A 13,191-nucleotide genomic window follows, 5' to 3' on the forward strand; every position below is an offset into this window, starting at 1 on the left:
GAGTCCTGTATCATTCCCCAGTTAACTGGTGCAATGGGTAAATAGCATTTTTGGGATCCAGGTTAGGTAGTTGTTTTTTTAACTCTGAATGGACTAGCACTATATTACCCAGATATATTTGGCATGAGTAGGTAAGCAATGTCAGCTGACTACTGACATCTGTGTTCAAGGGGAAGTGGAAGGTAATGCAGACAAGAGTTTACTTTACAAAAAAGCATGAAATGGGAAATATTCATTGTCAAACCTGAAGGTAAGAGAGGTGGAAGCAAGTTTAGAAGGAGGACATAAGGCAAAGTCTATGTTAAATTGATTGTGTTGTAGATCAGTTGGAAAAAAATTGATGAATAGAGAAAAAGTACTACAGCTGATTCCAAGACCTATTTTGTTAGAAGCAAGGAACCTCTCAAATGTGCCGAAACCCGGGATTGAACCAGGGACCTTTAGATCTTCAGTCTAACGCTCTCCCAACTGAGCTATTTCGGCCTTCTGATAGCTGGGGTCTTCATACTTTAATTTGAACCATTTAACAAAATAGATGCAGGACCTGGATTTTTAACCTCATATGGTAGAGATATGTTTTAAGGAGTCCTGTATCATTCCCCAGTTAACTGGTGCAATGGGTAAATAGCATTTTTGGGATCCAGGTTAGGTAGTTGTTTTTTTTACTCTGAATGGACTAGCACTATATTACCTAGATATATTTGGCATGAGTAGGTAAGCAATGTCATCTGACTACTGACATCTGTGTTCAAGGGGAAGTGGAATGTGATGCAGACAAGAGTTTACTTTACAAAAAAGGACGAAATGGGAAACATTCATTGTCAAACCTGAAGGCAAGATAGGTGGAAGAAAGTTTAAAAGGAGGACAGAAAGCAAAGTCTATGTTGAATTGATCATTTTGTAGATCAGTTGATAAAAATGTTGATAGAGAAAAAAGTACTACAGCTGATTCCAAGACCTATTTTGTTAGAAGCAAGGAACCTCTCAACTGTGCCGAAACCCGGGATTGAACCAGGGACCTTTAGATCTTCAGTCTAACGCTCTCCCAACTGAGCTATTGCGGCCTGCTTATAGCTGTGGTCTTCATACTTTAATTTAAACCATTTAACGAAATAGATGCAGGACCTGGATTTTTAACCTCATATGGTAGAGATATGTTTTAAGGAGTCCTGTATCATTCCGCAATTAACTGGTGCAATGGGCAAATAGCATTTTTGGGATCCAGGTTAGGTAGTTGTTTTTTTAACTCTGAATGGACTAGCACTATATTACCCAGATATATTTGGCATGAGTAGGTAAGCAATGTCATCTGACTACTGACATCTGTGTTCAAGGGGAAGTGGAAGGTAATGCAGACAAGAGTTTACTTTACAAAAAAGCATGAAATGGGAAATATTCATTGTCAAACCTGAAGGTAAGAGAGGTGGAAGCAAGTTTAGAAGGAGGACATAAAGCAAAGTCTATGTTAAATTGATTGTGTTGTAGATCAGTTGGAAAAAATTTGATGAATAGAGAAAAAGTACTACAGCTGATTCCAAGACCTATTTTGTTAGAAGCAAGGAACCTCTCAACTGTGCCGAAACCCGGGATTGAACCAGGGACCTTTAGATCTTCAGTCTGACGCTCTCCCAACTGAGCTATTTCGGCCTTCTGATAGCTGGGGTCTTCATACTTTAATTTGAACCATTTAACAAAATAGATGCAGGACCTGGATTTTTAACCTCATATGGTAGAGATATGTTTTAAGGAGTCCTGTATCATTCCCCAGTTAACTGGTGCAATGGGTAAATAGCATTTTTGGGATCCAGGTTAGGTAGTTGTTTTTTTAACTCTGAATGGACTAGCACTATATTACCCAGATATATTTGGCATGAGTAGGTAAGCAATGTCATCTGACTACTGACATCTGTGTTCAAGGGGAAGTGGAAGGTAATGCAGACAAGAGTTTACTTTACAAAAAAGCATGAAATGGGAAATATTCATTGTCAAACCTGAAGGTAAGAGAGGTGGAAGCAAGTTTAGAAGGAGGACATAAAGCAAAGTCTATGTTAAATTGATTGTGTTGTAGATCAGTTGGAAAAAATTTGATGAATAGAGAAAAAGTACTACAAGACCTATTTTGTTAGAAGCAAGGAACCTCTCAACTGTGCCGAAACCCGGGATTGAACCAGGGACCTTTATATCTTCAGTCTAACGCTCTCCCAACTGAGCTATTTCGGCCTTCTGATAGCTGGTGTCTTCATACTTTAATTTGAACCATTTAACAAAATAGATGCAGGACCTGGATTTTTAACCTCATATGGTAGAGATATGTTTTAAGGAGTCCTGTATCATTCCCCAGTTAACTGGTGCAATGGGTAAATAGCATTTTTGGGATCCAGGTTAGGTAGTTGTTTTTTTAACTCTGAATGGACTAGCACTATATTACCTAGATATATTTGGCATGAGTAGGTAAGCAATGTCATCTGACTACTGACATCTGTGTTCAAGGGGAAGTGGAATGTGATGCAGACAAGAGTTTACTTTACAAAAAAGGACGAAATGGGAAACATTCATTGTCAAACCTGAAGGCAAGATAGGTGGAAGAAAGTTTAAAAGGAGGACAGAAAGCAAAGTCTATGTTGAATTGATCATTTTGTAGATCAGTTGATAAAAATGTTGATAGAGAAAAAAGTACTACAGCTGATTCCAAGACCTATTTTGTTAGAAGCAAGGAACCTCTCAACTGTGCCGAAACCCGGGATTGAACCAGGGACCTTTAGATCTTCAATCTAACGCTCTCCCAACTGAGCTATTGCGGCCTGCTTATAGCTGTGGTCTTCATACTTTAATTTAAACCATTTAACAAAATAGATGCAGGACCTGGATTTTTAACCTCATATGGTAGAGATATGTTTTAAGGAGTCCTGTATCATTCCGCAATTAACTGGTGCAATGGGCAAATAGCATTTTTGGGATCCAGGTTAGGTAGATGTTTTTTTAACTCTGAATGGACTAGCACTATATTACCTAGATATATTTGGCATGAGTAGGTAAGCAATGTCATCTGACTACTGACATCTGTGTTCAAGGGGAAGTGGAATGTGATGCAGACAAGAGTTTACTTTACAAAAAAGGACGAAATGGGAAACATTCATTGTCAAACCTGAAGGCAAGATAGGTGGAAGAAAGTTTAAAAGGAGGACAGAAAGCAAAGTCTATGTTGAATTGATCATTTTGTAGATCAGTTGATAAAAATGTTGATAGAGAAAAAAGTACTACAGCTGATTCCAAGACCTATTTTGTTAGAAGCAAGGAACCTCTCAACTGTGCCAAAACCCGGGATTGAACCAGGGACCTTTAGATCTTCAGTCTAACGCTCTCCCAACTGAGCTATTTCGGCCTGCTTATAGCTGTGGTCTTCATACTTTAATTTAAACCATTTAACAAAATAGATGCAGGACCTGGATTTTTAACCTCATATGGTAGAGATATGTTTTAAGGAGTCCTGTATCATTCCGCAATTAATGGTACAATGGGTAAATAGCATTTTTGGGATCCAGGTTAGGTAGTTGTTTTTTTAACTCTGAATGGACTAGCACTATATTACCCAGATATATTTGGCATGAGTAGGTAAGCAATGTCAGCTGACTACTGACATCTGTGTTCAAGGGGAAGTGGAAGGTAATGCAGACAAGAGTTTACTTTACAAAAAAGCATGAAATGGGAAATATTCATTGTCAAACCTGAAGGTAAGAGAGGTGGAAGCAAGTTTAGAAGGAGGACATAAGGCAAAGTCTATGTTAAATTGATTGTGTTGTAGATCAGTTGGAAAAAATTTGATGAATAGAGAAAAAGTACTACAGCTGATTCCAAGACCTATTTTGTTAGAAGCAAGGAACCTCTCAAATGTGCCGAAACCCGGGATTGAACCAGGGACCTTTAGATCTTCAGTCTAACGCTCTCCCAACTGAGCTATTTCGGCCTTCTGATAGCTGGGGTCTTCATACTTTAATTTGAACCATTTAACAAAATAGATGCAGGACCTGGATTTTTAACCTCATATGGTAGAGATATGTTTTAAGGAGTCCTGTATCATTCCCCAGTTAACTGGTGCAATGGGTAAATAGCATTTTTGGGATCCAGGTTAGGTAGTTGTTTTTTTTACTCTGAATGGACTAGCACTATATTACCTAGATATATTTGGCATGAGTAGGTAAGCAATGTCATCTGACTACTGACATCTGTGTTCAAGGGGAAGTGGAATGTGATGCAGACAAGAGTTTACTTTACAAAAAAGGACGAAATGGGAAACATTCATTGTCAAACCTGAAGGCAAGATAGGTGGAAGAAAGTTTAAAAGGAGGACAGAAAGCAAAGTCTATGTTGAATTGATCATTTTGTAGATCAGTTGATAAAAATGTTGATAGAGAAAAAAGTACTACAGCTGATTCCGAGACCTATTTTGTTAGAAGCAAGGAACCTCTCAACTGTGCCGAAACCCGGGATTGAACCAGGGACCTTTAGATCTTCAGTCTAACGCTCTCCCAACTGAGCTATTGCGGCCTGCTTATAGCTGTGGTCTTCATACTTTAATTTAAACCATTTAACGAAATAGATGCAGGACCTGGATTTTTAACCTCATATGGTAGAGATATGTTTTAAGGAGTCCTGTATCATTCCGCAATTAACTGGTGCAATGGGCAAATAGCATTTTTGGGATCCAGGTTAGGTAGTTGTTTTTTTAACTCTGAATGGACTAGCACTATATTACCCAGATATATTTGGCATGAGTAGGTAAGCAATGTCATCTGACTACTGACATCTGTGTTCAAGGGGAAGTGGAAGGTAATGCAGACAAGAGTTTACTTTACAAAAAAGCATGAAATGGGAAATATTCATTGTCAAACCTGAAGGTAAGAGAGGTGGAAGCAAGTTTAGAAGGAGGACATAAAGCAAAGTCTATGTTAAATTGATTGTGTTGTAGATCAGTTGGAAAAAATTTGATGAATAGAGAAAAAGTACTACAGCTGATTCCAAGACCTATTTTGTTAGAAGCAAGGAACCTCTCAACTGTGCCGAAACCCGGGATTGAACCAGGGACCTTTAGATCTTCAGTCTGACGCTCTCCCAACTGAGCTATTTCGGCCTTCTGATAGCTGGGGTCTTCATACTTTAATTTGAACCATTTAACAAAATAGATGCAGGACCTGGATTTTTAACCTCATATGGTAGAGATATGTTTTAAGGAGTCCTGTATCATTCCCCAGTTAACTGGTGCAATGGGTAAATAGCATTTTTGGGATCCAGGTTAGGTAGTTGTTTTTTTAACTCTGAATGGACTAGCACTATATTACCCAGATATATTTGGCATGAGTAGGTAAGCAATGTCATCTGACTACTGACATCTGTGTTCAAGGGGAAGTGGAAGGTAATGCAGACAAGAGTTTACTTTACAAAAAAGCATGAAATGGGAAATATTCATTGTCAAACCTGAAGGTAAGAGAGGTGGAAGCAAGTTTAGAAGGAGGACATAAGGCAAAGTCTATGTTAAATTGATTGTGTTGTAGATCAGTTGGAAAAAATTTGATGAATAGAGAAAAAGTACTACAAGACCTATTTTGTTAGAAGCAAGGAACCTCTCAACTGTGCCGAAACCCGGGATTGAACCAGGGACCTTTATATCTTCAGTCTAACGCTCTCCCAACTGAGCTATTTCGGCCTTCTGATAGCTGGTGTCTTCATACTTTAATTTGAACCATTTAACAAAATAGATGCAGGACCTGGATTTTTAACCTCATATGGTAGAGATATGTTTTAAGGAGTCCTGTATCATTCCCCAGTTAACTGGTGCAATGGGTAAATAGCATTTTTGGGATCCAGGTTAGGTAGTTGTTTTTTTAACTCTGAATGGACTAGCACTATATTACCTAGATATATTTGGCATGAGTAGGTAAGCAATGTCATCTGACTACTGACATCTGTGTTCAAGGGGAAGTGGAATGTGATGCAGACAAGAGTTTACTTTACAAAAAAGGACGAAATGGGAAACATTCATTGTCAAACCTGAAGGCAAGATAGGTGGAAGAAAGTTTAAAAGGAGGACAGAAAGCAAAGTCTATGTTGAATTGATCATTTTGTAGATCAGTTGATAAAAATGTTGATAGAGAAAAAAGTACTACAGCTGATTCCAAGACCTATTTTGTTAGAAGCAAGGAACCTCTCAACTGTGCCGAAACCCGGGATTGAACCAGGGACCTTTAGATCTTCAATCTAACGCTCTCCCAACTGAGCTATTGCGGCCTGCTTATAGCTGTGGTCTTCATACTTTAATTTAAACCATTTAACGAAATAGATGCAGGACCTGGATTTTTAACCTCATATGGTAGAGATATGTTTTAAGGAGTCCTGTATCATTCCGCAATTAACTGGTGCAATGGGCAAATAGCATTTTTGGGATCCAGGTTAGGTAGTTGTTTTTTTAACTCTGAATGGACTAGCACTATATTACCCAGATATATTTGGCATGAGTAGGTAAGCAATGTCATCTGACTACTGACATCTGTGTTCAAGGGGAAGTGGAAGGTAATGCAGACAAGAGTTTACTTTACAAAAAAGCATGAAATGGGAAATATTCATTGTCAAACCTGAAGGTAATAGAGGTGGAAGCAAGTTTAGAAGGAGGACATAAAGCAAAGTCTATGTTAAATTGATTGTGTTGTAGATCAGTTGGAAAAAATTTGATGAATAGAGAAAAAGTACTACAGCTGATTCCAAGACCTATTTTGTTAGAAGCAAGGAACCTCTCAACTGTGCCGAAACCCGGGATTGAACCAGGGACCTTTATATCTTCAGTCTAACGCTCTCCCAACTGAGCTATTTCGGCCTTCTGATAGCTGGTGTCTTCATACTTTAATTTGAACCATTTAACAAAATAGATGCAGGACCTGGATTTTTAACCTCATATGGTAGAGATATGTTTTAAGGAGTCCTGTATCATTCCCCAGTTAACTGGTGCAATGGGTAAATAGCATTTTTGGGATCCAGGTTAGGTAGTTGTTTTTTTAACTCTGAATGGACTAGCACTATATTACCCAGATATATTTGGCATGAGTAGGTAAGCAATGTCAGCTGACTACTGACATCTGTGTTCAAGGGGAAGTGGAAGGTAATGCAGACAAGAGTTTACTTTACAAAAAAGCATGAAATGGGAAATATTCATTGTCAAACCTGAAGGTAAGAGAGGTGGAAGCAAGTTTAGAAGGAGGACATAAGGCAAAGTCTATGTTAAATTGATTGTGTTGTAGATCAGTTGGAAAAAAATTGATGAATAGAGAAAAAGTACTACAGCTGATTCCAAGACCTATTTTGTTAGAAGCAAGGAACCTCTCAAATGTGCCGAAACCCGGGATTGAACCAGGGACCTTTAGATCTTCAGTCTAACGCTCTCCCAACTGAGCTATTTCGGCCTTCTGATAGCTGGGGTCTTCATACTTTAATTTGAACCATTTAACAAAATAGATGCAGGACCTGGATTTTTAACCTCATATGGTAGAGATATGTTTTAAGGAGTCCTGTATCATTCCCCAGTTAACTGGTGCAATGGGTAAATAGCATTTTTGGGATCCAGGTTAGGTAGTTGTTTTTTTTACTCTGAATGGACTAGCACTATATTACCTAGATATATTTGGCATGAGTAGGTAAGCAATGTCATCTGACTACTGACATCTGTGTTCAAGGGGAAGTGGAATGTGATGCAGACAAGAGTTTACTTTACAAAAAAGGACGAAATGGGAAACATTCATTGTCAAACCTGAAGGCAAGATAGGTGGAAGAAAGTTTAAAAGGAGGACAGAAAGCAAAGTCTATGTTGAATTGATCATTTTGTAGATCAGTTGATAAAAATGTTGATAGAGAAAAAAGTACTACAGCTGATTCCAAGACCTATTTTGTTAGAAGCAAGGAACCTCTCAACTGTGCCGAAACCCGGGATTGAACCAGGGACCTTTAGATCTTCAGTCTAACGCTCTCCCAACTGAGCTATTGCGGCCTGCTTATAGCTGTGGTCTTCATACTTTAATTTAAACCATTTAACGAAATAGATGCAGGACCTGGATTTTTAACCTCATATGGTAGAGATATGTTTTAAGGAGTCCTGTATCATTCCGCAATTAACTGGTGCAATGGGCAAATAGCATTTTTGGGATCCAGGTTAGGTAGTTGTTTTTTTAACTCTGAATGGACTAGCACTATATTACCCAGATATATTTGGCATGAGTAGGTAAGCAATGTCATCTGACTACTGACATCTGTGTTCAAGGGGAAGTGGAAGGTAATGCAGACAAGAGTTTACTTTACAAAAAAGCATGAAATGGGAAATATTCATTGTCAAACCTGAAGGTAAGAGAGGTGGAAGCAAGTTTAGAAGGAGGACATAAAGCAAAGTCTATGTTAAATTGATTGTGTTGTAGATCAGTTGGAAAAAATTTGATGAATAGAGAAAAAGTACTACAGCTGATTCCAAGACCTATTTTGTTAGAAGCAAGGAACCTCTCAACTGTGCCGAAACCCGGGATTGAACCAGGGACCTTTAGATCTTCAGTCTGACGCTCTCCCAACTGAGCTATTTCGGCCTTCTGATAGCTGGGGTCTTCATACTTTAATTTGAACCATTTAACAAAATAGATGCAGGACCTGGATTTTTAACCTCATATGGTAGAGATATGTTTTAAGGAGTCCTGTATCATTCCCCAGTTAACTGGTGCAATGGGTAAATAGCATTTTTGGGATCCAGGTTAGGTAGTTGTTTTTTTAACTCTGAATGGACTAGCACTATATTACCCAGATATATTTGGCATGAGTAGGTAAGCAATGTCATCTGACTACTGACATCTGTGTTCAAGGGGAAGTGGAAGGTAATGCAGACAAGAGTTTACTTTACAAAAAAGCATGAAATGGGAAATATTCATTGTCAAACCTGAAGGTAAGAGAGGTGGAAGCAAGTTTAGAAGGAGGACATAAAGCAAAGTCTATGTTAAATTGATTGTGTTGTAGATCAGTTGGAAAAAATTTGATGAATAGAGAAAAAGTACTACAAGACCTATTTTGTTAGAAGCAAGGAACCTCTCAACTGTGCCGAAACCCGGGATTGAACCAGGGACCTTTATATCTTCAGTCTAACGCTCTCCCAACTGAGCTATTTCGGCCTTCTGATAGCTGGTGTCTTCATACTTTAATTTGAACCATTTAACAAAATAGATGCAGGACCTGGATTTTTAACCTCATATGGTAGAGATATGTTTTAAGGAGTCCTGTATCATTCCCCAGTTAACTGGTGCAATGGGTAAATAGCATTTTTGGGATCCAGGTTAGGTAGTTGTTTTTTTAACTCTGAATGGACTAGCACTATATTACCTAGATATATTTGGCATGAGTAGGTAAGCAATGTCATCTGACTACTGACATCTGTGTTCAAGGGGAAGTGGAATGTGATGCAGACAAGAGTTTACTTTACAAAAAAGGACGAAATGGGAAACATTCATTGTCAAACCTGAAGGCAAGATAGGTGGAAGAAAGTTTAAAAGGAGGACAGAAAGCAAAGTCTATGTTGAATTGATCATTTTGTAGATCAGTTGATAAAAATGTTGATAGAGAAAAAAGTACTACAGCTGATTCCAAGACCTATTTTGTTAGAAGCAAGGAACCTCTCAACTGTGCCGAAACCCGGGATTGAACCAGGGACCTTTAGATCTTCAATCTAACGCTCTCCCAACTGAGCTATTGCGGCCTGCTTATAGCTGTGGTCTTCATACTTTAATTTAAACCATTTAACAAAATAGATGCAGGACCTGGATTTTTAACCTCATATGGTAGAGATATGTTTTAAGGAGTCCTGTATCATTCCGCAATTAACTGGTGCAATGGGCAAATAGCATTTTTGGGATCCAGGTTAGGTAGTTGTTTTTTTAACTCTGAATGGACTAGCACTATATTACCCAGATATATTTGGCATGAGTAGGTAAGCAATGTCATCTGACTACTGACATCTGTGTTCAAGGGGAAGTGGAAGGTAATGCAGACAAGAGTTTACTTTACAAAAAAGCATGAAATGGGAAATATTCATTGTCAAACCTGAAGGTAATAGAGGTGGAAGCAAGTTTAGAAGGAGGACATAAAGCAAAGTCTATGTTAAATTGATTGTGTTGTAGATCAGTTGGAAAAAATTTGATGAATAGAGAAAAAGTACTACAGCTGATTCCAAGACCTATTTTGTTAGAAGCAAGGAACCTCTCAACTGTGCCGAAACCCGGGATTGAACCAGGGACCTTTATATCTTCAGTCTAACGCTCTCCCAACTGAGCTATTTCGGCCTTCTGATAGCTGGTGTCTTCATACTTTAATTTGAACCATTTAACAAAATAGATGCAGGACCTGGATTTTTAACCTCATATGGTAGAGATATGTTTTAAGGAGTCCTGTATCATTCCCCAGTTAACTGGTGCAATGGGTAAATAGCATTTTTGGGATCCAGGTTAGGTAGTTGTTTTTTTAACTCTGAATGGACTAGCACTATATTACCTAGATATATTTGGCATGAGTAGGTAAGCAATGTCATCTGACTACTGACATCTGTGTTCAAGGGGAAGTGGAATGTGATGCAGACAAGAGTTTACTTTACAAAAAAGGACGAAATGGGAAACATTCATTGTCAAACCTGAAGGCAAGATAGGTGGAAGAAAGTTTAAAAGGAGGACAGAAAGCAAAGTCTATGTTGAATTGATCATTTTGTAGATCAGTTGATAAAAATGTTGATAGAGAAAAAAGTACTACAGCTGATTCCAAGACCTATTTTGTTAGAAGCAAGGAACCTCTCAACTGTGCCGAAACCCGGGATTGAACCAGGGACCTTTAGATCTTCAATCTAACACTCTCCCAACTGAGCTATTGCGGCCTGCTTATAGCTGTGGTCTTCATACTTTAATTTAAACCATTTAACAAAATAGATGCAGGACCTGGATTTTTAACCTCATATGGTAGAGATATGTTTTAAGGAGTCCTGTATCATTCCGCAATTAACTGGTGCAATGGGCAAATAGCATTTTTGGGATCCAGGTTAGGTAGTTGTTTTTTTAACTCTGAATGGACTAGCACTATATTACCCAGATATATTTGGCATGAGTAGGTAAGCAATGTCATCTGACTACTGACATCTGTGTTCAAGGGGAAGTGGAAGGTAATGCAGACAAGAGTTTACTTTACAAAAAAGCATGAAATGGGAAATATTCATTGTCAAACCTGAAGGTAATAGAGGTGGAAGCAAGTTTAGAAGGAGGACATAAAGCAAAGTCTATGTTAAATTGATTGTGTTGTAGATCAGTTGGAAAAAATTTGATGAATAGAGAAAAAGTACTACAGCTGATTCCAAGACCTATTTTGTTAGAAGCAAGGAACCTCTCAACTGTGCCAAAACCCGGGATTGAACCAGGGACCTTTAGATCTTCAGTCTAACGCTCTCCCAACTGAGCTATTTCAGCCTGCTTATAGCTGTGGTCTTCATACTTTAATTTAAACCATTTAACAAAATAGATGCAGGACCTGGATTTTTAACCTCATATGGTAGATATATGTTTTAAGGAGTCCTGTATCATTCCACAATTAACTGGTGCAATGGGTAAATAGCATTAATGGGATCCAGGTTAGGTAGTTGTTTTTTTAACTCTGAATGGACTAGCACTATATTACCCAGATATATTTGGCATGAGTAGGTAAGCAATGTCAGCTGACTACTGACATCTGTGTTCAAGGGGAAGTGGAAGGTAATGCAGACAAGAGTTTACTTTACAAAAAAGCATGAAATGGGAAATATTCATTGTCAAACCTGAAGGTAAGAGAGGTGGAAGCAAGTTTAGAAGGAGGACATAAAGCAAAGTCTATGTTAAATTGATTGTGTTGTAGATCAGTTGGAAAAAATTTGATGAATAGAGAAAAAGTACTACAGCTGATTCCAAGATCTATTTTGTTAGAAGCAAGGAACCTCTCAACTGTGCCGAAACCCGGGATTGAACCAGGGACCTTTAGATCTTCAGTCTGACGCTCTCCCAACTGAGCTATTTCGGCCTTCTGATAGCTGGGGTCTTCATACTTTAATTTGAACCATTTAACAAAATAGATGCAGGACCTGGATTTTTAACCTCATATGGTAGAGATGTTTTAAGGAGTCCTGTATCATTCCCCAGTTAACTGGTGCAATGGGTAAATAGCATTTTTGGGATCCAGGTTAGGTAGTTGTTTTTTTAACTCTGAATGGACTAGCACTATATTACCCAGATATATTTGGCATGAGTAGGTAAGTAATGTCATCTGACTACTGACATCTGTGTTCAAGGGGAAGTGGAAGGTAATGCAGACAAGAGTTTACTTTACAAAAAAGCATGAAATGGGAAATATTCATTGTCAAACCTGAAGGTAAGAGAGGTGGAAGCAAGTTTAGAAGGAGGACATAAAGCAAAGTCTATGTTAAATTGATTGTGTTGTAGATCAGTTGGAAAAAATTTGATGAATAGAGAAAAAGTACTACAAGACCTATTTTGTTAGAAGCAAGGAACCTCTCAACTGTGCCGAAACCCGGGATTGAACCAGGGACCTTTAGTTCTTCAGTCTAACGCTCTCCCAACTGAGCTATTTCGGCCTTCTGATAGCTGGTGTCTTCATACTTTAATTTGAACCATTTAACAAAATAGATGCAGGACCTGGATTTTTAACCTCATATGGTAGAGATATGTTTTAAGGAGTCCTGTATCATTCCCCAGTTAACTGGTGCAATGGGTAAATAGCATTTTTGGGATCCAGGTTAGGTAGTTGTTTTTTTAACTCTGAATGGACTAGCACTATATTACCTAGATATATTTGGCATGAGTAGGTAAGCAATGTCATCTGACTACTGACATCTGTGTTCAAGGGGAAGTGGAATGTGATGCAGACAAGAGTTTACTTTACAAAAAAGGACGAAATGGGAAACATTCATTGTCAAACCTGAAGGCAAGATAGGTGGAAGAAAGTTTAAAAGGAGGACAGAAAGCGAAGTCTATGTTGAATTGATCATTTTGTAGATCAGTTGATAAAAATGTTGATAGAGAAAAAAGTACTACAGCTGATTCCAAGACCTATTTTGTTAGAAGCAAGGAACCTCTCAACTGTGCCGAAACCCGGGAT

The 13,191-nt window shown here is 38.3% G+C and overlaps 4 non-coding genes across 4 annotated transcripts; all 4 read right to left on the bottom strand.

The window, feature by feature from the left end:
* Positions 1–410: 410 nt before the first annotated feature.
* TRNAF-GAA (transfer RNA phenylalanine (anticodon GAA)) lies at positions 411–483 on the bottom strand. Its single transcript has one exon. It is a non-coding gene; the product is annotated as a tRNA-Phe (tRNA).
* A 2,826-nt stretch (positions 484–3,309) lies between these two features.
* TRNAF-GAA (transfer RNA phenylalanine (anticodon GAA)) lies at positions 3,310–3,382 on the bottom strand. The gene has a single exon. It is a non-coding gene; the product is annotated as a tRNA-Phe (tRNA).
* Positions 3,383–3,891: 509 nt separating this feature from the next.
* Positions 3,892–3,964, bottom strand: TRNAF-GAA (transfer RNA phenylalanine (anticodon GAA)). The gene has a single exon. It is a non-coding gene; the product is annotated as a tRNA-Phe (tRNA).
* A 3,411-nt stretch (positions 3,965–7,375) lies between these two features.
* Positions 7,376–7,448, bottom strand: TRNAF-GAA (transfer RNA phenylalanine (anticodon GAA)). Its single transcript has one exon. It is a non-coding gene; the product is annotated as a tRNA-Phe (tRNA).
* Between the last annotated feature and the right edge of the window lie 5,743 nt (positions 7,449–13,191).

Source organism: Lissotriton vulgaris, chromosome 8, assembly GCF_964263255.1.
Source record: "Lissotriton vulgaris chromosome 8, aLisVul1.2, whole genome shotgun sequence".
In the NCBI taxonomy this organism is placed as follows: domain Eukaryota; kingdom Metazoa; phylum Chordata; class Amphibia; order Caudata; family Salamandridae; genus Lissotriton; species Lissotriton vulgaris.